The 24598-nt window shown below is 35.3% G+C and overlaps 1 protein-coding gene and 1 long non-coding RNA gene across 5 annotated transcripts in view; one reads left to right on the top strand and one right to left on the bottom strand.

Moving 5' to 3' along the window:
• Window positions 1-24598, top strand: part of LOC141494331 (alkylglycerol monooxygenase-like) — a 240778-nt gene that overhangs the window by 116625 nt on the left and 99555 nt on the right. The gene's annotated exons all lie outside the window — the stretch shown is intronic.
• On the bottom strand, window positions 2484-7828 carry LOC141494332 (uncharacterized). Its single transcript, XR_012470405.1, has 2 exons — window positions 7505-7828; window positions 2484-2677 (listed from the first exon to the last, which is right to left on the bottom strand). It is a non-coding gene; the product is annotated as an uncharacterized LOC141494332 (long non-coding RNA).

Below are 24598 nucleotides of genomic sequence, written 5' to 3'. Positions count from 1 at the left end.
TGGATTTATGGGCAGGTTTTGCTGGGCTATTGTTGAACCCGACACACATGGAAAACATGCCATGGGTGTGTTGGAAGTCGGCTTTAATGATGTAACTCTTGGTTCCAGCCGATTGTTTGGAGGGCGGTGAGACGCCCGACTTTACAACTTCAGACATTGCATGGGACCTCGCAGTTACGGCCGACTCCCAATAACAGTTGGCGGGATAGCAGCAAGTGAAGTCATTGCAATTTTGAAAGGGAGAGCTAATAAAAATACACCTGCTTCAGAGTGGAAAACGAGCCTTTAATATCTCAGCTTTGAAGTTGGGCAAAGCCCATGGTATTAACTAACAGATATTAGGATCGAGTAATAATCAGCAGGCCCCAGGGAGGCCCAGGGATTGAAGAATGGAAAGCCTCTGAGTTTTAGTCACATGTTTTTAAGTCACTTTGATAACATGAAGGGAGAATGGAAATAATGAGGCGATAATAAAACCTGCCCCAGAGATGGGAACATGAGGGGAAAAAAAACCTGACACATTACAAAAAATATTGCTATTAGAAATATAAGAGAATTATGTATAAAGAATCCATTATTGCATATTTAGAAAATTTTTTTAAAAAGAATTTTTTGTACAAAGGTTGAGAATGGGCCAAGAAACTTGTTTTTTTAATAATGAATGACAGTTTCATTCATTTATCTACATATGAAACAACCTTCAGACATTGCATGCTACCAAAATTAATTCTATTATGTCTCAAAATGAAAGAAATGTGCATTGAATAGGTCTTTTGTGATTTCCAAAGACAGTTGGTTTAGTGGTTGAAGAATTTGACTCTAAGCAGATAAACCTATAGGTGGTGTCTCACTTGAGACATTTCCCAATTGGCCATTTCATTTCTTCTTGCTGAGATTTTATATATATGTATATATTATAAAATTATAATTTCCAAGGCAATGCATCCTGCTTTGGGAGAGGGAATTTCCTCACCCTGGAGTTCCTTATATCAATGAAATTGCAGGCCAGGAACTCTCCCTATCCCTCTTTGCAAACAAGCTGTGGATAGTGTTTTCCCCTCTATTATGTTAAGCACAGGGGAGAAAAAGGATCAAAGACAGTCCCTTCTGCCATGAAGGGCAACATGGAAACGTCAGTTTACAAGGGATCCTTTGTGCTCACCTGGTTCAATCTCTTAAATTTATAGTTGAGTAAACTGAGTCCTGAAAAATGTTAAATGAGTTACCTACAGTCACATAATCAGAAAGTGGAAAAGTCAGAATTTGAAGCCAGATCCATTGGTTTCCAATGTTGCACTCTTTATTCTCAGTAAAACCTCTCTATTCTTTCCCGCTCTTTTAAATATTTATTAAATTTTGTTTTCGTATCACTTAAATTTCTAAATATCTCCCCCCAACAGCTCTGAGTGTTGAATCATTTATTGTAACATACCCTGAGAGAAAATGAAAACAAATGTTTAGTAAAAGTAGTCAACACTTCAATATTGATGGTGATGGTAATGCACCATTCCAGGTCCATAGATGTCCACTTTATAGAGAAAGCTACAGTTTCCACTCTTCCTGGGGTTGAGCTTGTTGCTATTCTTCGTTGTGAACAATGCTTGCTTCCCTTGCGTAGCCACTGTTTGTCTGATTCTGCTTGCTTCATTGAATCAGTTCATAGAAGCTTTCCCATTGTTCTGCCCTCAATATTTTTAAAACAACCAAATATTTTTCCTATGCAGCTTATTTTTCCTTTGGCAGACTTCCCCTGTCCCCAGGCCCAAGCCCCACTTTGGGCCATTTGAAAATAGGAAAATGATGCAATACTCTAAAGCAGAAAAAGGTATCCTTGGCATCCTCAAGCACTTCATTTTTTGAATATTATGTTGATTACAGACAACTCAGGAATATTACAGAATATTGCAGAATGAGATTATTGCCACTCAAAACGTTTAGTCTGACCATCTACATAGGAAACTCCAAGTGGATGATGAGAGCCTACCATCTAGATTTTGTTTTACAGTGGAACAGAGGATCAATGAAATCAGCTTAGACTTTCAATGAGTACTTTTTAAGCACCTGTATGTGCTAGACTCAAGGTTAATTGCAGGAGATACAAAAATAGACAAAATAATTTGTTTTTAAGGAATTCACAGTGTAATGGGATAAAGGTCCATTGTAAGAATATATTAAGCAGAGTGCAAATGGGACTACAAGCATGTTCCAGAATTAGAAGAGCCATAATTAAAACTGATTTGGGGAAATTTTGCAGGGCTTTAAATGACTTCAATCTTTTCACTGAATTGAAGACCACCAATCACATGATCCTAAAATTGAGGATCACCCAAATAGCAGTGGAGAAATACATTATGGCCATGAGTAAATTAATTATAACAGGTTATAGTCAGTCAGCAATCATTTCTTATTATGTGCCAAGAAGAGGAGAAAAAGCAAAGGGAGAAGGAAGAGAAAGCAAAGGAGAACAGCATACTTTTGGTAAATAGGGGAAAAAAGCTTTATTTTATGAGAAATTTGTATGCTACCCAAGTCTTGCTAGGGTTGGTGGGGTACTGACCATACATATTTTCCAATAGCCTCCATATTATATCATTTAAGGGAATCCCTTATTGAGATCCAAGGCAGGAAATGGCCTGAGAACAGCACAGGTCAGGAAAGAAGCTAATGGCAGTCATCTCTAGGGTGAAGAGAGAGAGGGAAAGAAGAAAAATAAATTTATGTTTATTTTATTATATATTTACAAAACACAGCAAGTTACACTTAAAATTTGCAGATTATTTGCCATCATCTTTTTTAATTGTTATGGAAATACTTATTTTATTCCATAAGTGAAAATAAAATAAATAAATAAGTTTAAAAAAGAATACATGAAACAGTGGAGATATTCAAAACAAAACAAAGCAAACAAACAATCACAAAAAAAACCCTTAGTATTCCTTCTACAAAAAATTTCTCTTTTAATAATTTCCTTCCTGGTTTGTCTCTCTTTCCCACCATCTTTACTTTAATCTCCCATATCATAATTTCTTCCCTGTTTTTGAACAGTTAGAAATCATTCTACAATGGAAATTTCAGCCCCCTCAAGTTTCTCTTTGGCTGTTGTGACATTTTCTCAGGGTAAATTGCCCATGTTAGTTTTTATAAAAACACAAGACCAATAAAACAAACAAAAAACACCAACTTTTTACATGTAATTGTCTTGCTTTCAGTCTACACTGTATAAATTGATTTTTCTGTGCATCTTTGGTGGCATTGTTTTAGTTAAATTGAAAAGAACTTTTAATAATCAGAATTAAAATACTATTTGTAATGAATTTTCCTTGAAGGAAAACCTATAATCCCAGTTTTTAATCCTTAAAATACTTGGAATAATTTTTCTTTGCAGGAATCTTTAAAAAAAAACCATTTCAGAGCATTTTAAGTAGGCTCTCCTTTTACAGTATGGATTGAGGATTTTTTCCCTTACAAGAATTCTTTAGACTTCTATCATGTGTCTAATTTTCCAAACAGGGTTGCCCATGCTCTAAGATCGGTAGAAACAATTTCTCCCTTCCTGATATTGTTTTTTGAAGTGATCTCTACTGCTAGTATGTAGCATGGTGATTCATTTTTCTTATCTTTCTTGTATACTTTTTCCAAATGACTAAGGAGGTGACAAAATAAATGCTTTGAATTAATGGTCTTTCAGCTGGAGGAAAATTTAAATTAAGGTCTTGACTCCAAGGACTTGAGAAAGTAATACAGCCTTCTGCCGATTTCCTAGTTATGGTTCATTAGGTATCTAAATAAATCTCTTCTGTAATTTTGGCAGCAGGGAAGTAAATTGTCATTTTAAATAAAACTCAGAGCAAACAGACGAGAAATGTTTCCATTCTAAGACTACTTTATAGAATTGCCATTTTTAAGAAAAGTGGATAAAAAAAAACCATAGTGCATTTTAAAATCTCTTTGGTCATTGGAATTCTAAATAATTCCAACACTTAGAATTCTTCCCCTCTGTTTGTTTCTCTTTTTAAAATCCTCCCAACAATTAGGAAAAAGAAGGGAGACAAGTGCCTTTGCTGAAACTGATGATGAAAATTCTGCTGCTTCAGCTCTTAAGAGAATTTTCATTTCTTTTGCATTAGCCTGTTAGGAAGTTTAAAGAGAAAGAAATAGAATAAAAATCTAATCAATGTGTTTGGCTGCTGGGGAATAAAAAATCTTCCCATATTTCTTGGAATCACATAGAATCTAAGTTAGAAAAAAAGACCTGAAAGATCTCTTGTTACTCATTCTACTATCAAAGGTGAAAGTGTATTTATTTGTTTGTTTAAACATCTGCTGGCAGTTGTTTCCTTTATGCTTCTTTGTCTTTTAAACAAAGAAATACCGGAATTCTTTTGAGAAAGGAAAAAAAAAAGCTGTGTATTATACCCTGTATTAGAATTTTAATCACTGGCCTCATTCAAAGTAAATTTGGGGTAAAAATGAGATTCTCTTACTAGAAACAATAAAAATTGCAAGTTCCACATTCCCAGAGTCCATTATTTCACACACACACACACACACACACACACAAACATACACAAACATACACACTGACACAGAAACAGAAACATGTGATGGAGGATATACTTAATCTCTACAATCTTTGCTCTATCAATTTTTTTTTTTGCAAGGCTTAAGTGACTTGCCCAAGCTCACACAGCTAAGTAATTATTAAGTGTCTGAGGTAAAATTTGAACTCAGGTCCTACTGACTCCAGGGCTGGTGCTCTATCCACTGCTCCACTTAGCTGACCCACTCTATCAATTTTTTAAAGCACTAGAAAAAGATGAACTTTTCCTTTCTGAATGTCTTATTGTCATTCAAACAATACATGTACCATGTTGAACTCCTTGTGCATTTCCCCTTGAAACCCTCTTTCTCATTTCCTGGTTTTGATTGAGAACAACCTTCTCGTTTTAGTCCCAAAAGTTCACCTTAGAGTCATCCTTAATACCTCTCTTTTCTTCTACCATTAACTTCCTGTCTTAGTGATATTGCACTTAGAAAATTTTATTACCTGTTCCAATTCTTCCACTCCAAGGATACCAACCAAATTCAGACCCTCACCCATGCTTGTGTAGAGCAGACTGATCATCTCTATTCTGTCTGAAGAAGTGTTAGTGATGCTTCAGTACTTAGTATGGTTCATTGCAAGTATTAGGTACCCAATTAATATTATTTGATTGGCTTCTGTTGTCTCCAAGATGAAACGCAAATTTCTTGGCTTGACAATTAAGATCCATCTCACTTCAGTCTATCTTTTCTGACTGATTTCATCTTATTCCCTTTGACTCACTTGGTCCAGCCAAATTTGTCAACTAGTAACCCAGTAAACTCATCATTATATCTCTTGTCTTTTTGTCTCATTCTACCTGAGGTATCCTCCATCACCTCCTAAGGGTTGATTCCTATTTTTTTTAGGTTTTTGCAAGGTAAATGGGGTTAAGTGGCTTGCCCAAGGCCACACAGCTAGGTCATTATTAAGTATCTGAGACTGGATTTGAACCCAGGTACTCCTGAGTCCAGGGCCGGTGCTTTATCCACTGTGCCACCTAGCCACCCCTGATTCCTATTTTCATTTCAAATTATCTAGTAGTTATTAATCTGTGTACAATGTGAATCTTTGCTCTAATCCACGGCTCTCCAAACTTACTTTTAAAAGTGCTTTTTGAAACAGTAGACAATATAATTTGATCTGCCATTTTAGTGAGAGCTCTGTGGTAGCTTGACTTTGTTTACTAAAAGCATTTAGTAAATACACAGTGGGCCACATAAAATTGCACCGGACACATTTTGGATAGCTCTGCTCTAGTCTATAGTAAATAAATATTTATTGAGCAACTTCTATGTGACAAACACTCTGTAAAATGTTAGAGATAAAAAAAAAAGAAATACAGTGCCTAACTTCAAGGAGTTTATAATCTAATGGAGAAAATACAAAAAAGGAAGCTACAATATGGGGCAGAGATGTACCCAATACAGGGATATGATGGAGAGTGCCAAAGAAGTCAAAAGGCAATGGAACTGGTGGAAAATAAGGAAAAGTCTGAAGAGATCCATGTCCTTGGCCTTTAATTAAAGAGCCCAATAAAAGGATCAGGGGGACTAGGCAGATATAAGTATTAGGCATATCTAATCTTGGAGGATAATATGATTTCCAATGATGACTTTCCTGGGGAAGGAAATGATTGTTCAGTTGCTTCACTTACATTTTTCTCTTCTTGACTCCATTTTTGGAGGTTGAGGTTTCTTAGCAGATCTTGGAGCAATCAATCATTTCCTTCTCCAATTTATTTTACAAATTTGGAAACTGAGGAAAATATGTTTAAGTGTTTTCCCTATGATTACACAGCTATTATTAATGTCCAAGTTTCCATTTGAACTCAGGCTTCCTAACTTCAGGTCTAAGGTCAAGTTGCTTGGTCTGCAACTTGTTCAACTTGTAACATCTAGCTCCCTGTAGGCATGATAGAACCTTCATGATAGTTCATGAAGAAAAGACACTTCTTGTAGAGAAGGACTATTGCCTATTTTGCCTCTGTGTCCTTATCTTGAAATACAAAGCCTGGCCCACTGTAGGTAATTATCAAATATTTCTAAAATTGAGTTGAATATGACACTGGGGGGAGGGTCAATCAAATGAAAGTGAAAAGTCCTCATTTGACCAGACTAATCTGCATATGATATATGCTTCTGTCGTGGATCGTCTTTTCAAAGATCTGGTGAAAGATTGAGCTTTGGTTCAATAGTATATTTTTTATCTGATTGATAATGTGAGATGATATACCATCTAAGCTCTACTCTTCTTCTCCTGGGGCCATGCATAGTATTTTTTGACCAGTTTAATAAGAATATTTGAAAGAATCAACTTCAATTCCCCTTTTCCCTTTTCTTAAATTGCTAGCACTTATTTATATATTTTTTTAGGTTTTTTCCAAGGCAAATGGGGTTAAGTGGCTTGCCCAAGGCCACACAGCTAGGTCATGATTAAGTGTCTGAGACCGGATTTGAACCCAGGTACCCCTGACTTAAGGGCTGGTGCTTTATCCACTGCACCACATAGCTGCCCCTAGCACTTACTATACTGTGTAGATATAGTATATGTGTGTGTGTGTGTGTGTGTGTGTGTATATATGTAATATATATATATATATATATATATATATATATATATAGTATACTTGGAGATACTTAATAAATAAATAACAAAATAAATGTAATTTCACATCAAATAAGAATGTCAAATCATCTTCAGTATGCTGAGGTATACCACTAAGCACCAATGCAGAAAGCAATCCTGAAGGAACAGTAGGCCCAAATTTATAGAAAAATATCACTGAGGAACATAAATAAGGAGACTCTGGTTCCTGTGGCAATTTTCCACTCTGAACTGCAGGCCTAAATGACTGTGAACTTTTTTCTCAGTGGTCTGCACAACATATGGCTTACTCTTTTTCTGAGCCTTGTTACTCACCTGCTGGACAAAAGAGCTTCACTATTATTCTCAGGTTACTGAAGCAGTATTAAGATATTTTAGCCGGAGTCTGCAAAATTCCCCAGATCTACACAAATGTCCAGGCCCTGAAGCAGTTAAATTCTTTCAGTTAACTGCAAGGAAGTTCCTTTTGATCCTGGGATTGCCAGTGCTGCTCAGGTTCTGCTCCATACAGAAATGTAAGTGCTTTATATTTCCTTCCTTTCAAGAGCACAGTAAAGTGAAATATAGATAAGACTTTCTTTCAAGAGCACACTAAAGTGAAATATAGATAAGACTTTGAGGGTTTTCCTTTCTCTCAAGTTGCATATGGTGCTGAAGCAGAAAGCAGCCTTCCCAAGTCAAATTTTCCCTCATAGAAGAGGATTCTCATTTCCTTCAAACAGCTTTTTAAGAAAAAGGGAGTTTTCCTCCAATCAGATCAGTTCCCCACATACAATAACAAGGAATCTAATTAACTAGCTTCTGCAACATCTCAGTACCTTTGACTTCTTTCTTTTTTTATTTAATTAAATGTTTTCTTTCAACTGTCAAGTATTTATTTTTTTTTCCTTTTTTTCCTTATGCTTTCTCTTTCTTCTCCATATCAAGGTTACTTGTATTTGTTGTATATGCATCATTTATCTGATTGATTATTGTTGTTTTGATTTGAATGAAAGCTCAGTGAGGACACAAACTATTTCATATTTGTATTCTCAATTGTAGCACAGAACTTATCACATAGTAGAAACTTGGTAAAGCTTGGAAATTTGTTTTTATTGTCTGAACGATCAGCTCTGCTTTCAGGTAACTACAACTTTCAACCTCTAGTTTCCTCCTTGTACTGTATATTCATTGTTATCAGTAATATTTTTTTAGAACCAAACTCATTCTTATCTGACACAAGAGTTCTCCAAGTACTTGAAGACAGACATCATCCACCTCCTTAACATTTCCTTCTCCTATCCAAACAATCCCAGGTATAGAAATGAAAAGGGACTTCAAGGGTCATAATCCAGCTTATTTCTGAATGAGACTCGGCTTTTCCATACACCTAAAGGGTTGTCATCTTGGATTTGATTAACTTTATTGAATTAAGATTCATCTCACTTATTGAGATAAAGGATGATTTAATTTCTTAAGAATATTTTAAAGTTACAAGATTAAAATCAACGATCTATATTAGCATAAAGTTACAAGTTCCTCATGGCTACCTCATGCTTGAGGTGAGTTTGATCTTAATCTTGAGGGACTAAAGGGGTTTTATGGATTCTGGAAGTATAGTCATTAAAAACAGAAGTAGGGAAGCCATAAATTTAGATATCACCATTTCCAAACCACATTTTTCCAGATAAAGAATCAGGCACAGAAAGGTGAAATCAATTGCTCAAGGTCATATTGCTAGGTAGAATATGTAAAATTTTATGATAACATATGACATGATGTGATATGATATGATATAATAAACGTGATATGATAATATGGTATAGTGTGCTGTGATATGTAAAATTCACACCTGTATGTGTATACACATAAATGTGAATATATGTAATTTACTTCGTTAAACATTTCCCAATTGCATTAAAATTGTTTAACAATCATTTAAAATCATTTGAATTCCAAATTATCTCCATCTTTTTAACCTTCCTTGAGAAGGCAAGTAATTTTAAATTTATTATATGAAGTCATGCAAAATATTTCATATTAACCATGTTGCAAACAGGAGAAAAATAAAGAAAACTTTAAAAAGTACTTCAATTTATATTTGGAGTTTTTTTAGTTTTCTCTGAAGAAGAGGATAACATTTGTCCTTTGGGCTTTTATTATATTATTTTTGTGATCAGAATAATTAAGTCTTTCACAACTGATCATTCTTATAACATTGTTACTAGATACAATTTTCTTCTGGTTCTACTCACTTAACTTTCCATGATTTTATAATTCTTCCCAGGTTATTCTGAAACAATACTGTGCATCATTTCTAATAGCACAGTATTATTCCATCACAATCATAAATTCCATGGGGAACTAACAAATATTGGAAGGCGTGTGTAAAAATTGGAACATTAATTCATTGTTTTCAGAGCCCTTTATTTAATTTAATTTTTACTGTATTATGGTCTCAAAAGGGAAGATTTAATATTTCTTTTCAGCATTTGGTTGTAAGAATTTTATGCCCTAAGACATAGTCACTTTCTGTGAAGGTACCATTTTTAGTTGGATAAAAATTCATATTCTTTTCTATTACCATAGAATTTTCTCTGGAAATCTATCTTCTCTAACATTTCTATAATTCTATGCATCTCTTTGTCTTCTTTCTTACTCATGTTATGGATAATTATTTCTATCTCTGAGAGGGGCAAGTTGAAGTATCCCAATAGTATATATAGTTTTTTTCTGTTTATTTCCTTCTGTAATACATTTAATTTTTTTCTTTAAGAAATTAGGATTAGCATTACTGATTAGAGAAATGCAAATTAAACCTCTCTGAATCTCACATCTCTCAGATTGGCTAATATGACTAGAAAGGACAATGATTAATGTTGGAAGGGATGTGGGAAATCTGGGACACTAATGCCATTATTGGAGCTCTGAACTGATCCACTCTTTCTGGAGAGCAGTTTGAAATTACACCCAAAGGATAATAAAAATATGCATTCCCTTCAATCCAGCAATAACACTATTGGGTCTATACCCTGAAGAGATCATGGAAAAGGGGCAAATCATCACTTTTACAAAAATATTTAAAGCAGATCTGTTTGTGGTGGCAAAGAATTGGAAATTGAGAGGATGCCCATCAATTGGGGAATGGCTAAATGGCATGGGATTTCAGAGAAGCCTGTAAAGAATTGCGTGAAACGATGCTGAGTGAGATGAGCAGAACCAGAAGAACAATGTACACCCTAATAGCAACATGGGGTTAATGATCAACCTTAATGCACTTGCTCACACCATCAGTGCAATTTTAAGGGGACAGTTTTAAGGGTATCTGTAATGGATAATGTCATCTGTATTCAGAGAAGGGACTGTGGAGTTTAAACAAAGACCAAAGACTATTACTTTCAATTTTAAAAAAGAAATTAGGATTGCTATATATATATTTATACATTTATATTTATGTAAATATATGAATATATGTATATGTATACATATATATGTTTAGTATTGATATTTATTATCTATTATTCCTTTTAGCAAAATATAATTTCACTGCGTACGATGTTTTATTGTCTATTTTTGCTTTTTCTTTGAGATCCATTGCTACTGGGTCTTTTGTTTTGTTTTGTTTTTGTTTGATTTACCCAACATTACACAACCAAGTAATTATTAAGTGCCTGAGACTGAATTTGACCTCAAGACCTCCTGACTCCAGGGCCAGTGCTCTATCTCTTGCACTACCTAGAAGTCCCTTGGTTTGTTTTTTTTTTTTACTTCAACTGAAACATACTACATTCTCTAGTGCCTTATTTCTTTGTTTTAAGTATTCTTCTTTCTATTCATTCTATTATTTACTTCTATTTTATCGGTGAACTCATATCATACACATTCAAAGTTATGATTGTTATCTCCCCCTCCCTCTCATTGTCTTTCTCTGTGTCTGTCTCTCTCTGTATCATTTTTGCCTGTGTGTGTCTTTCTGTCTGTCCATCTGTTTGTCCATCTCTCTGCCCATCTGTCCACTCCTCCCCCCCTCCCCCTCTCCCTCTCCCCCCTCTCTCCCCCCATACTCAGAAATATGTTTTGCTTATAATCACTGCCTTCTTTATCTACCCTTCTTTTTATCATACCACCTTTTCAGCCCTTTCTCCTCCTACTTCCTGTTTGGAAAGATAGAGTTCCAATACCAGTTGAATATGTCTTATTTTTCTTTCTTTGAATCAATTTAGATATGAGGTTCAAGTGTTGTCCTCTCATTTTCTTCTTTACTATAAAAGCTCTTCCTTGAATACGTTCATTAATATGAGACAGTCTTCCTTATTCTTCCTCCTTATCCTAGAGCCTCCCTCTTTCTCATCCATCCTTTTTAACATTATTTCATTATAATTGTTCACTCCTGTAGCCTCTTTCTATGTAGAATCCTTCCAATTGCCCTAATAATTATATAGTTCTTCTAAATTACATGTATCACTTTCCCATATAGAAAAGTTAACTAATCATGAATCTCTAATGATTTCACTTTCATGCTTATCTTTTTCAAACTTTTTTGATTTTTGTATTTGAAATTCATATTTTATATTCAACTTTGACCTTTTTTAACAGGAATGCTTCAAAGTCTCTATTTCATTAAATATCCATTTATCCCCTTAATGAAAATTATACTCAGTTTTTTTTTTTTAGTTTTTTGCAAGGCAAATGGGGTTAAGTGGCTTGCCCAAGGCCACACGGCTAGGTAATTATTAAGTGTCTGAGACCAGATTTGAACCCAGGTACTCCTGACTCCAAGGCCGGTGCTTTATCCACTACGCCACCTAGCCGCCCCTTATACTCAGTTTTTCTAGTTAGTTTTTTCCTTGGTTATAATTTCATCTCTTTTACTTACAGAATATTATATTCCAAACTCTTCACTCTTTAATTTGACAATTGATAAATCTTGCGTCATCCTGATTATGACTTCAATGAATCTGAATTCTTTGTGACTACTTGAAGTATCTTCTTTCATATCTGAAACTTCTGGGATTTGACTATAATATTTCCTGCAATTTTTTATTTTGGAATCTCTGTTGATGATAAGGGGAGTCATTTCATTTCTATTCATTCCATTGAAAGAATATTTTCCTTTTCCTCTTTTGTATTCTATTTATTCTTTCAATTCTATTTTTTAATTTCTATTACAATTTTTATTTTTTGACATCATTTTTCTGAGTTTGTGCCTTGATAATACTTTTTAATAGTCATATTCTTTTTGTTGTTTTATCATTTTTCCATGTCATTTATTTTTAACTTTATTTTAAACCTGATCTCTGTTGCTTGAGTGTAGGGAAGACCATTTTTCAAGCGAGTTTTTTTTTGCCCTGCCATTTTTAGAACTAGTTCTAAGTACCTGTTAATTTTCAGGTCTTTTAATGTCATTTAATCTCGACCTACTGCTTGAGGTTTGTACTTTGTTCATTACCCAGGAAGGGCTTCTTATATCTTGGGATTGCAATCAATAATACTTGTCAGAACCTTTCTTTTCTTTGGACACAAAATAATACTAATCCTCAGTATCCCTGTTCCATAGTGTCTGGAGGTGTTACTGTTCTTTGTGGTTCTTGATTTCTTATGGTCAAAGGGGATATTATTCCTCAGAGCTTTTGTTTCCTCTTGAACAAATATATTCCTGTCTGCACTTGAACTCTTAACTAGAAGTGGTTACTACCTTTATCACCACCACCAGATCCCACCACTGGTGTTTTATCCATATCCAGGCCATTCTCTACCCCTATGTCATCGATCCTTCTTCCTGACTTCCTAAATTTGCTTGCATTAAAAGAATGTCTCACCCTAAACTTTTGTTGATTTTGTAACTCCTGAAAATTGATTTGAAACATTCTTTTAAAGTAGTTTGGAGGAGAATGTTGGGTGAACTTGGCTGAGTGTTTTTTCTACTCTGACATCTTGGCTTCCTACCTAGTAGACTTCTTCATATATTAAAAATATAAAATTTAGATTTCATCTTCTTCTCCTCTTCATTTTCTTACTCCTTCCCCTCCTTGCCTTCTTTCTTCTCCTTCCTTTTCATTTCCTTCTCTTTTTTTCTCCTCTTTCTCTTCATTTTTCTTCTCACCCTTCTCCTTTTCTGCCTTCAGGTTATTACCTCAGATATATGAAAGATACCATTTGTATAAACTCTCAAATATTTCAAAATACTCAAAAGATAAACATAGTAATAAAAAAAACCCAAATCTGCTTTTTTATTTCCTTTTCTCCAAGAATGAGCTTGGTGCTCTTGCCTTCTTATAGAGAACAGCAAAATTTCAGAAAATCCACAGAACAAGTATCTTCAGACTAAGGGAGTATTTCAACAAACAGAAATGGTGGAGGGTACTGAATTGGGAAGGGAATTATGGCATGTTATGAGAATATGGATACCCTACATGATTTTATAATTCAACAAATATTTGCTTTAACATTTCCACTTTGTGGAAACAATATGATGATCTTGGGTATACAAAAACAGCAGTTAAACACACTTTACCCTCAAGAAGTTTATTTTTTTAAGGAATTTGCATTTATGTAAATTTCATTATTTCTAAAGTATTCTCTTTATGACTATTTTTATTAGTAATCTAAATAGTTTTAACTCCATTTTTTTAGGTTAAAAAAACTGATACCTCAGAGAGGTGTCATAGTTAATTATATAACATTACAGATGTGTGCCAAAATCAAGATTCCTGATACCAGGGCCCACCCTTTCTCCATTATGCCATATCATCATTATGTGTTAACTCAAGAAAATAAGTCCACAAAACATAGTATCAAATAGTCTGAGCTTTCTCAATCCAATCTTTTAATTTCAGCTGTCATACTGTGCTGCCAATATTAGCCTGAAACCTATCAGTTGTAGCTAGACTTTGTGATTCTTTTCAATAATATTCTCATTTTCTTAACACTAAGATAACTTTGAGGTGAGTAGGTGACAATAGACCAATATATAATGTTGTATATAAAATTTGCTGATCCTTTGAGATCTTTGATTTTGACCTCCCAGTTACTAAGGTAAAACATTTAGATTCCTGACCAGTGAGTTCCTACAGTAAATTGCAAAGTAAGATATACTCTTGGTGCAGAAAAGAACCAACCTTGACTTGTCTTTTGTAACATGCATATTGATCTATGAGGATTTCCGATATCTTTTCTAAGGTCCAGTGGAGAAGGAAGAATTAAGAAGGCTTTTCTATAAGAAGGCAAAAGAACCAAGGAGAATTAAGGAGACTAAGAAAGCTCTTAGGTGAAGAATAAATAATTCTAAACAATCAATTTAACAATCTGGGCACATTTGTCACTTGCAAAATTTAAAGTAGCCTTGCTGATTCTAGGATGTCCATCAACAGCACCTCTATTTGTATTGGGAGGAAAGCAGATATATGGATTTCCTGGTATGTAGATAAAATTCTAGTCTATCATACAAAATTTTGAGGCTCACTTAAAGGTGGTTATCACTACTTCCCACATCTCCACCTCTCAAACTTCTGATAGCTACGTCCCTCAGCTGATCCACTTAGGGTACAGTCTACAATCTTCTCACTAACCTGAAAATTATTCTCCAACCATATTATAGATTTCCCCATAAAGGATTTCTGCAGAATATGCCTAAGTTGACCCTGCCTTTGTCTCCTCTCCAATGTCCTTCAAAATTCTCGTATAACATTGGTGACTCTTATTGAGATTTCTGTTTTTCTAACCATGCTACAACCCACCTCCAGATGTTTTATGCTGGACCTGTTGTCATCTCCATCCTGGAAAATAGACATTTTCCATTGAGTCCTTCTAAAGATTCTTGTTGAAATCATATTTGTTCAGGAGGCAAAAGGCCCACACATGGACTTTCTGCAATTTTGCTGTTTGCAGTTCACCATTCCTATTTTGCCCTTTGAAAACCTTCTGGTTTGAAGACTTGAACTATGTGCTTGAGGAAAATGTCTTTCCTGCATTAATACCAGATCAGTGATTGGCCTTAGGGTCATTAAGAGACAAGACATTTGTTAGAATGCATGGGTTCATTCAATAAAATAGCAAAGGGGCATGAAATAAATTCATATTTATTTGAATACATATACATATATGCACAATACATACATACATATATGCATATATATCCATACATCAGAGAACATCTTAGTTAATAATCTAGAGAATGAGTACAAGCTGAATTTCCTGACATAGGAGACTAACTATGACTATAATAAAGCTTCAGAAAAGTTTTAAAAAGTAGTATATTTTTTCTCATGGAAGACAGAAGAAGAAGAAAGTGGTGAACTATATATATGCAAAGCTTTATCCTGAACTTTCCCCCTCTTGTAACATTTTGTATTAAAGGATATTAACTCTGGATCATAGGGTTTGCAAGTCATTATCAATTTTTGAAGTGATATTGAAAAATACTTTATCCCAGAATTAATTGCATTCAGATTTAAAGACTATACTCATTTGTCTATAGTTAACTAATTATATTTAGTAGTGTAAATTAAGGAGCTCTGAGAAGGTTGTCAGTAAATAGTGAATGAATTGAGGAGACACTGTTTGTAGGTATGAAAAGTACTTTATAAAAGTAATTTCATTTGATCCCTGATAGGTACTTGCCATGTTTATTATTATCCTTTCTTTTTAGATGTGGCAAGTGAGTCTCAGAGATTATGTTTTTTTCTCTTAGAGTTATTAAGTGTCAGATTTGAAAGGATTTGAACTCAGGTTTTCCTGACACCAAGGTCAAGACCCTAGCCACCATCATATTGACAATAATGTTGGACTCCTGGAAAATGCTCTTCCTAGGTTTCCAGGGTCTAATGGAAGAAATGGAAGCTTGACTCAAAAATATCATATTGAATATCTGGTCCCCATTTATAAAGTACTTTCTTTTCTAATGACCTTTGAGTTAGGTAGTAGACCCAGTGGACCCTCATAAATGAGAACACTGAGAGCAGAAGATACATGCAGGCCATAGTATATAGCTGTCAGAACTGGGGTCCTCACTCCATCCTCTCCATTTGAGACTCTACATCATTGGTTGGATAATAATGACTTAAGTCCCATCATTCAGTATGGTGGCTCTTTTCTCCTCACTTTATGCCATAAAGATTTTGAACAAAAATGAGTATATTTTATTCCTTTCTAGCACATAGTACATAATTATTACTTTTTAACTGAGTGCTTGATCTCAATCAAGATAAAAACAATGATTAGCACAAGAATAAGGAGAGATTTCTCAGTTATGCCACCAGAGGTATCCCTCCAAATTCACACTGGTTAATAATTCTTCAGGTCATACCTTTTAACCATTTTCAAATCTAAATCCTTAACCAAACATAAACAAATGTTTACTGACCACATGAGATGTTTACTAAATTCATCAGAACTCAAAATGTTCCTGACTTGTTGCTTTGACTGTTTATTGTACCATTAGCTTAAAAGTTTGTGATGGAGGATAACTAAAAGTTTTCTATCACATAAAGTTTACACAGTACTATGCTGTCCTTCTTTTCAATTAGTGAGGCTATGATACAATTTCCTAATGAGGGAGGGTTAACAATATTTTGAATAATGGAAATTAGCTGGAGCTCTCTTATTAGAAAGTTTAGAGGGGGAAAATGGAGAAAGATCACCTTCTATAATACTAACTTGTAAATGGCTTTGAGTAGCTTTTAAATTATAGATCATAAAGCTGATATAGACAAGAAATATAAAACTTGATAGCAAATTTTATCTTCTTTGTTTGGATCCATGCTCAAATATGCCATTGTCACTTGGCACGAAAGATAAATAGAGATATACAGAATTTTGGCTGGACTTTTCAGAGAGCTGAATGAATCCTTTCTACAGATTACTAAAGACTTCAATTAGAGACCTTTGATTTTAAAACATCTGGAACAAAACAATAACAACTGATTATTGACTCAATTCAACAAGTATTTATGCAGCATTTATCATATTTTCAGTATGACAGGCTCTGGAGAATCCAAGATAAATGCAAAAATCATTCTTCCCCTCATGGGGCTTACATTCTATGGGGGGGATATAACATATGTCCAGCCAAATAAATTATTTTCTTACTTTTAGTGATAGAGAGAAGCTAATGTCTGTTTTACATCAAATATCAGAGTGTAGGAGGCAGACTGAACACTTTCGTGATCTACAGAAGCCAAGTTCTGTTTTAATAGAAAGTCAGATCCAAGCTCTCCTAGGTTCTATGTGGGAGGTAGAGTTCAAGGCTGAAAGACTTGGGTTCCATGTTCATTTATTATTACAAAGCCTTCAGTGACATCATGTTTTCTCCAATAAGGCCTGGGGAGGACTCACCTTGGCTTACAGTAATTAGGTTACCTCTTCCTGGCAGACAGGAGAAGGCTATTGTAAAATGAGATAGCATAGAATAGATTGAATGGCTTTGGGCCAGATACCGGTCCTGCTCTCCATCTCAGGGATGGAATAGGATGACTCTGGGGTGATTTATATTCATTTGCACTGATTTTCATATCTCATCTCTAAGTACAAGCACATGGTCTCATCCACATGCTGTCAACAGCTGGGCTAACACTGACTTGAGTAGCAAATACAATATCTTAGGTATTATTAACAAGAATTCTTTTCACAAGACAGAATTCATTCCTGATAAATCTGGGTTTCCCGTCAGAATTCAGTACAAAGAACCGGTTGAAGACTTAAGGTCGAATTGCCAATCAGTGAGTGAGATCCCATCTTGGTGGGATGAATTTAATTTATAGAATTACCAACTGGCTAAACAGTGACTCAGGGACCCGAAAGAGTTAATATGGATTTTACAGATGTTTTATTGACAGGCAAGGATTAAACTAGTCACAAGAAGAAATCATGTTAGAATGAGAATAATAGAATTGGATTTTAGAATCATTCTACATAGAATTAAGAACTATCATGTGATAGAGATATAAGAACACAAAATAAACATTCCCTGCCCTTGAAAAACTTACATTCTGGGTGCTGGATCAGGTGGGGGGGGTTTAAACAGATGAATTAGTGACTAAATACTAAGTATATGCAATGAAAAAAAGGTTAGATTAAAAAATAATTTATGTTAAATAGTGGAAAAAGAAGGGGCCTCTATAGGAGGCAGTAACTCAGTTTAATTTGAAAGAAAACTAGAAATTCTATAAAGTTTACATCAGGAGGTGGTACATTCCAGATACGGGAACTTATGTGTGTGTAAAGAACTTATGTCAGGTGATGGATTGACAAATGCTATGTACAGGAAACAGAGACCACTTGAACAGGGAAGAAGTATGTCAGAGTGTAAAAGTAAGGTATGTTGGCTTCACATCACAGAGGGCTTTGAAAGCAAAGTGAACAGCTTATATTTTCTCCTAGAGATAATAGTGAGCCATTGAAGATTTTGCAGTGGTGGTATAAGCATGGCCATGATCGTGCTTTTGGCAGTTGTGTAGAAGATGGATAAGTAAGGAAAGAGTCTGGTGTTGCTAGACTAGTCAGGGATTCAGGGAACACCAAATCCAAATATATTTCCTGGCACATAATAATGAATCTGCCATATTCCTCTCAGCAACATAGGTGTCAGACTTGTCACTAACACCTATACTGGAAAGTTCTCTTATATTTATTTTTAGATAAAGAGACTAAGTAAAAACCCAGACTGTATCTTCAGCCTATAAATGGGAGAAGTGGAAATGAGGCACCCAATTTTCTGATTTGCAGTTGTTTGTTGTGTGTCTTAGGTGAAAGAATCTGTTAACATCATAAGTAAGGTGTCTTAGTTGTTGAAGACAAAAAAAAATGGGCTGTAAAGGGGAAAAAATCATGTTTGTTCTTTCTTCACTGTAATAGTCCAGTGCTTAGCCTCAAATCTGGTACATAGTAGGTGCTTAATAAATGTTTCTGGACATTTGGCTGTAATTTCTCCTAGTACATAGCTTGATTTCTGGAATAAGCTAGGTATTCTTTGAGTACCTGTTGATGGATTAAATGTGAATACATGGATGGCATGGTAGCACAATTGTCGGGAGAATTCTCAGGACAGGTTTTCCAATAATTTCTAACACACCTATGTTTCTGATTATAGCATCATGGGAAAGATCATAGATTTAAATCATGAAGGACCCTGAGAGGTCATCTGTCATCTGGAGGATGGATTAGCTCTTTTCTCTTTCTATTGAGAGGACCGAACCAAGAACAGTGGGTACAATTTGCCCAACTTGCTCTCAAGTAAAACTTCCTAATGATGAAAGGAATGTGTTGCTAAGGGGTTAGAGACTTCCCCATTCTGGGAGATGATTGAGCAACACTTAGTAAACAACAAGGTCATTTCATTTATTCATGGGTTGGAACTAGGTGCCTGTTGATATCTCTTCAGTTCTTCTATTCTTTTATTGTGTAATCTAGTCCCATCCATTCATTTTATAAGTAGCATTCTCTTTAACAGAGAAATTAAACCGACTTGCCAAAAGTCATAAATGTATTATCTGAGGTGGACTTTGAATCCATGTCCAGGACTCTTTCTACTGTACTGTAGTATACAAATTGCTGGTGTTGCTGCTCAGTCATTTTAGTTATGTCTGCTTTTTCACGATCCTATTGGGATTCATTTGTCATTTTCTTATTTAGCTCATTTTATAGAGGAAGAATCTGATTGGGATTCATTTGTCATTTTCTTATTTAGCTTATTTTATAGAGGAAGAATCTGATGGCTCACACAACTAGTGAGTGTGTGGCCAGATTTGAATTCACATAGATAAGATCCCATACTTGATCTATTCTGCCACTTGCAGGCCCCCCCAAATTATCTGTAACCCCTCCTATAATCTCCCTGTAATGACTGCGATCCCTCCCTATCATACTGAACTGGAAGGATGCTGAGGAAAAGTGGCGAGAAGCCTCTGTGCAGGAGGATGTATGTACATGCCTGCCTGGGTCTGTAGAAACAGCTTGGATTTACCACTTATTCCATGTAAATGCTCTGCATTCCAAAATGAAAGAAAACACTCCTTAGAGTGCTGCTGCTTTTGGATCCCTCATGGCCCCATCCATTCCATTAGCAGGCCTAATTGAAAAATAACTATGTGCATATTGTATGGCATTTTAATGATGATTTCTTAAAGTAATGCCAATTAATGTATATTAACCAAGGGACAAATATCTTCATGACATGTTCTAAGAGTTATCTCTGGAGGAAAGCTTATTCATCACTTCACATTAACTTTTTTAAAACTAAAAAAATACCTTTTTGTGTTGACTTAGGAGTCAAAAGGATGAAAAATTTCATGTAAATTCAGAGGAAGGGATTTTTTCTGACTCCATTTGATAAATTCCTTGGAAATTTGCAATCCTAAGCCACAGAGAACAAACATATTGGGGCAATGAGATCTCTCAACTTATCTAGGCTATTTTCTACATTTTCCAGGGAGGAGATGTACTCACAAACACAGCCCCACAGGGAGCTCCTGACCCAGGCTCACACATACACTGAGCCAAGAATGACCAGTATCAACAGCCTGAAGACCACAAGCTTTCGTATGCTTGGCTTTATCAAATAGACTCCAGGAGACATTGTCCCTTCTTCTCATAGATAGATATGGGACCAGGATCTTCTGTCCTAATGATAGTTCAAGATTATTCTGGGTCTCCAAGAATTCCTGCACACATATCATGTAAAACAGGATGTGCAATGGAAATACTCCATCACTGATTTCTTGCTCCTAATCTTTCTGATGTATACCTGAAAGATCTTGGTTTGGATACTGAAGTCCATTCTTCTCTTTAGCCCACTGTATCCTTAATGGTAGGAAGGTCCACCATATGCAAAAGTTTCTCCTTTCCCTTTCTCTTTCCCAGAATGTTCAATCCAAGTTAGATCTGACCATGTCACTCTGGTGCTCAAACTATCTCAGTGGGTCTTTTTGGTTCCAGGATTAAATACCAACTCCACATCTTGTAAAGGCTTCCAGAGACATTACAGGTCTTTATGTGTTTTACACTCCAGTTAATATGGACAACTTGTTACTAATTTTGATTCCTTAAGCATTAACTAATCACTAACTTTGTACAAAGCAAAAAACAAACCAACAAACACTGATTGGATCAGACTCCTAGATAAGCCCTGGAGATACAGAAAAAAAGCAAAATATGTTCATGATCTCAAGGAACTCACAGTATGTACATGAAAATGCTTAGGAGGCTCATATCATTGGGTTGGAAAGAAATTAGGGAGAAGAAGGAATAAGATGGTGGTCCAGGGGTGCTTGAAAAGCCAAACCAAAAGATTTCATATTTAATCCTGGAGATGATTAGGAACTATTTGAGTTTATTGGAGTGCATATGTGTATGTCTGTGTGTGTGTGTGTGTGTGTGTGTGTGTGTGTGTGCATGTGTCTGTTTAAGGGCATGTGTGTGGATGTGTTCATAGATATTGGAGGAGTGTTAATATTGTTTCATCATGCTTTATATGGTACTGTGCTGGGATTGGACATATCAAGATAAAATGAAAAATAATCCCTGTCCTTCAACAGCTAATTATATGCTGAAAGATACAATACACAAAGAGATTTAAGAATACTAGATCATTTGAAGAGGGAATAGAATAAAATACTTGGGATCTATTTTTCCATTCCCCCAAACTCAGCAGCCACTTGCCATTTTCATGCTTTTCCAATGGTTCCACTCTCCGCCTTTGTTATACTTCCTCACCCCCACCATTGAGAAGCTATGCTATATCCTTTAAGGATCTCTACAGAGAAGGAATTATTGAGCTCCTTTTTGCTAGTTCTGTCTCCTTAACTTAGCTGATATTACATTTCTTTGTGCTCACATGGTATACATTAGTTCTGAGCTCAAGTTAACTTCAAGAGGGTAGGGGCAGATTTTGTTTTTGTCTTTAGATTCTCAGTCCCCATTGTAGCTTCTTGGACGTACTAGAGGGTTATTGGTTGTTGAATCCCAAAGAACTATGATTGTCATAATGAATAGCAGAATTTGCCATATTTGTTGCCATAAAATAAAGTAGAATTAATGTGATGTATATTTCATTACCTTGAATAAGTGTGCTATGTTGGGATAGGGATGACACTTTTGATCTCACTGGTAAAAGGAATCATCAGATGGTATAGAAAATCCCTCTACCCATGCACCGTGGCACTTTCTTGTACATTTTTAATCATGGCAGAGAATTCCTATAACACTGGGAGATTTGGTGACTTGTTCAGATTCACAAAGAGATTAAAAATGCTAGAGGGGCAATTGGAAGCCAGATCTTCCTGACTTCAGGACTATGTCTCACTCCATTAGCTGAGGTTATCATATAAAGAGACAACGGATTAAATAAGGCCGGCCACATTTTGCTGCTCTTCTTTGGGTCTTTGTGGAGGTGCAGATCTGATCTTGGGGCTTGGATGGTCTATTGGAAACAGACCTAGATCTGGGGCCCAGCAGACTTGGGTTCAAATTTCTTCTTTACTATCTACTCCTCAAAGCTTACTTTCTCTTTTGAAAATGGAAACAATGAATTGGCGAAGAATAAAATACATTTAAAAAGGAAATAAAATGGAAAAGGTGCTGCTTGTATTATCTACTTAAGAGGGTTATCATAAGGTTTAAAGGAAAGTATGAATATTCAGGGATTTTTAAACCTGGTGCTGCTATATCATGGAAAATTATCGTTTGATGACTTTTGAGAGATATCTAAATAGAGAAAGTTGCTATCTTTATAAAAGGCATGTATTTTGAATAGAGTATGATTCTGACTAGAGATGTTTCTAGTTGAATTTGCTTAATTATTTAAAGGTTGAGAGGCATGAACTCAAGACATTTCTGAACATTCTAAACACAAATTGTTACACATTGCTTTTGGCTTTATGGGTTCTCATGGAAATGATGTTTGGAAGTTATAAATTAACATTTTAAAAGGGAGATGATTGGAACATATCAGTCATTATAACTTAACTAAAATAGTACAGAAAAGACTGTTGGGTTTAGAGGATCTGGTTTCAATGTACTTCATGTCACTTACTTAGGTTATGTTGATTCAACTCCTAGGCCCTTGGATTCAGAAATAAAATGACGAAGTTGGAATGGATGACTTCTTGGATTCTTTTTTGGCTCAATAACTATAATCCAATGCACTTTTACTTTTGGTTTTAATGAAAGAATTTTCTTCAATCATGCACTTTTCAGGCTATAGTAAGTCATTCTCATCAGATCCCTAACCCCCAACATGTTCCCACCTCCTACACTTTAAATAACATGCTTTGAAAGTTTATTTTAGAGATATACTCATCATCTCATAAGAATCAGCACACCCTGTACTGGAAGGTTAAAATGAGTATTTTGCTGTTCATAAAAGGTGAAAAGCTAATCTCCAGAAAGCATTAAAAACTTACAATCTGTCATAAATCACATTATTTTTTAGCATTGCGACAAAATCATTTCCTACATTTTTTGTAATAATTCTTTCAAGAGTCAGATTTTGTTACTGGGAAATGTGGGCTCCAAGCCAATTAGGGCTTTGGAGCATTGTATGTGTATGTGAGTGTGCATGTGTTTTGTTTTTGTTTTTTCGGTTGTAGGGACTGTCTCCCACTTGGAAAGCTCCCCATGGATGAGTCCCAGAAGAGTATGTTTCCCATTACTTGAATCGCCACCAAAAATTTCCTTGTAGTTCTAAAAGAATATCAAATTGGGGAAAATATTAGGATTTTGTAGGATAAAAGTACAGTATGCAATTTCAGGGTCATATGATCAATGTGGGCTTGACTTTGCTAAGTTAGCACAGGAAACCTATCTATTTGTTAATGTGGCATAGAGGGGACCCTCTGAAAGGCAAAAAAATATAAATGATAATCAGGATATTTGAGGCACTGTGATTGCATTTAAATGGAAGTCAGAGCTGTATGCTTATAGAAGGAGGCTAGAGAACAGGAAAGCAGAGAGGAAAGATTCTATGAAATGCAGTCAGATAGTACAGGCAACATTCTTACCTATCAAATGGTCACTCTGGGCTTCCAAGCTTGGTCTTCAAAGGCAGCTGGCTGGCACAGTAGGTAGAAGATTGGTTCTGGAGTTGAGAAGACCTGAATTCCCTCAGATATATACTGGATGTGTGAGCCTGGATGAGTTTCTCTTAGTTTTTTCATCTGTAAAAATGGGAAAAATAGTAACTATGTCACAACTTTATCACAAGTATCAAATGAAATATTTTAAAAATATTCTGTACAATGCATAGTACACAATAAACTCTTACCAAATGCTTATTTCTTTCTTTACCCTGACCTTCCTGCCTTCCTCAGTTCTATTTTGGTCATTGCTCAATGTTGAGGACAATACATTTCTTATCAAAGATGCTAATATTAAAGATTTAAACAACTCTTTGGGAGAAAAAAGAGAAATCTGAAATATTTGTCTTGCTTCTTAAATGAC

The sequence above is a fragment of the Macrotis lagotis genome, chromosome 7 (assembly GCF_037893015.1).
Source record: "Macrotis lagotis isolate mMagLag1 chromosome 7, bilby.v1.9.chrom.fasta, whole genome shotgun sequence".
Lineage (NCBI taxonomy): Eukaryota > Metazoa > Chordata > Mammalia > Peramelemorphia > Peramelidae > Macrotis > Macrotis lagotis.
This window is presented reverse-complemented; position numbering and strand designations above follow the sequence as displayed.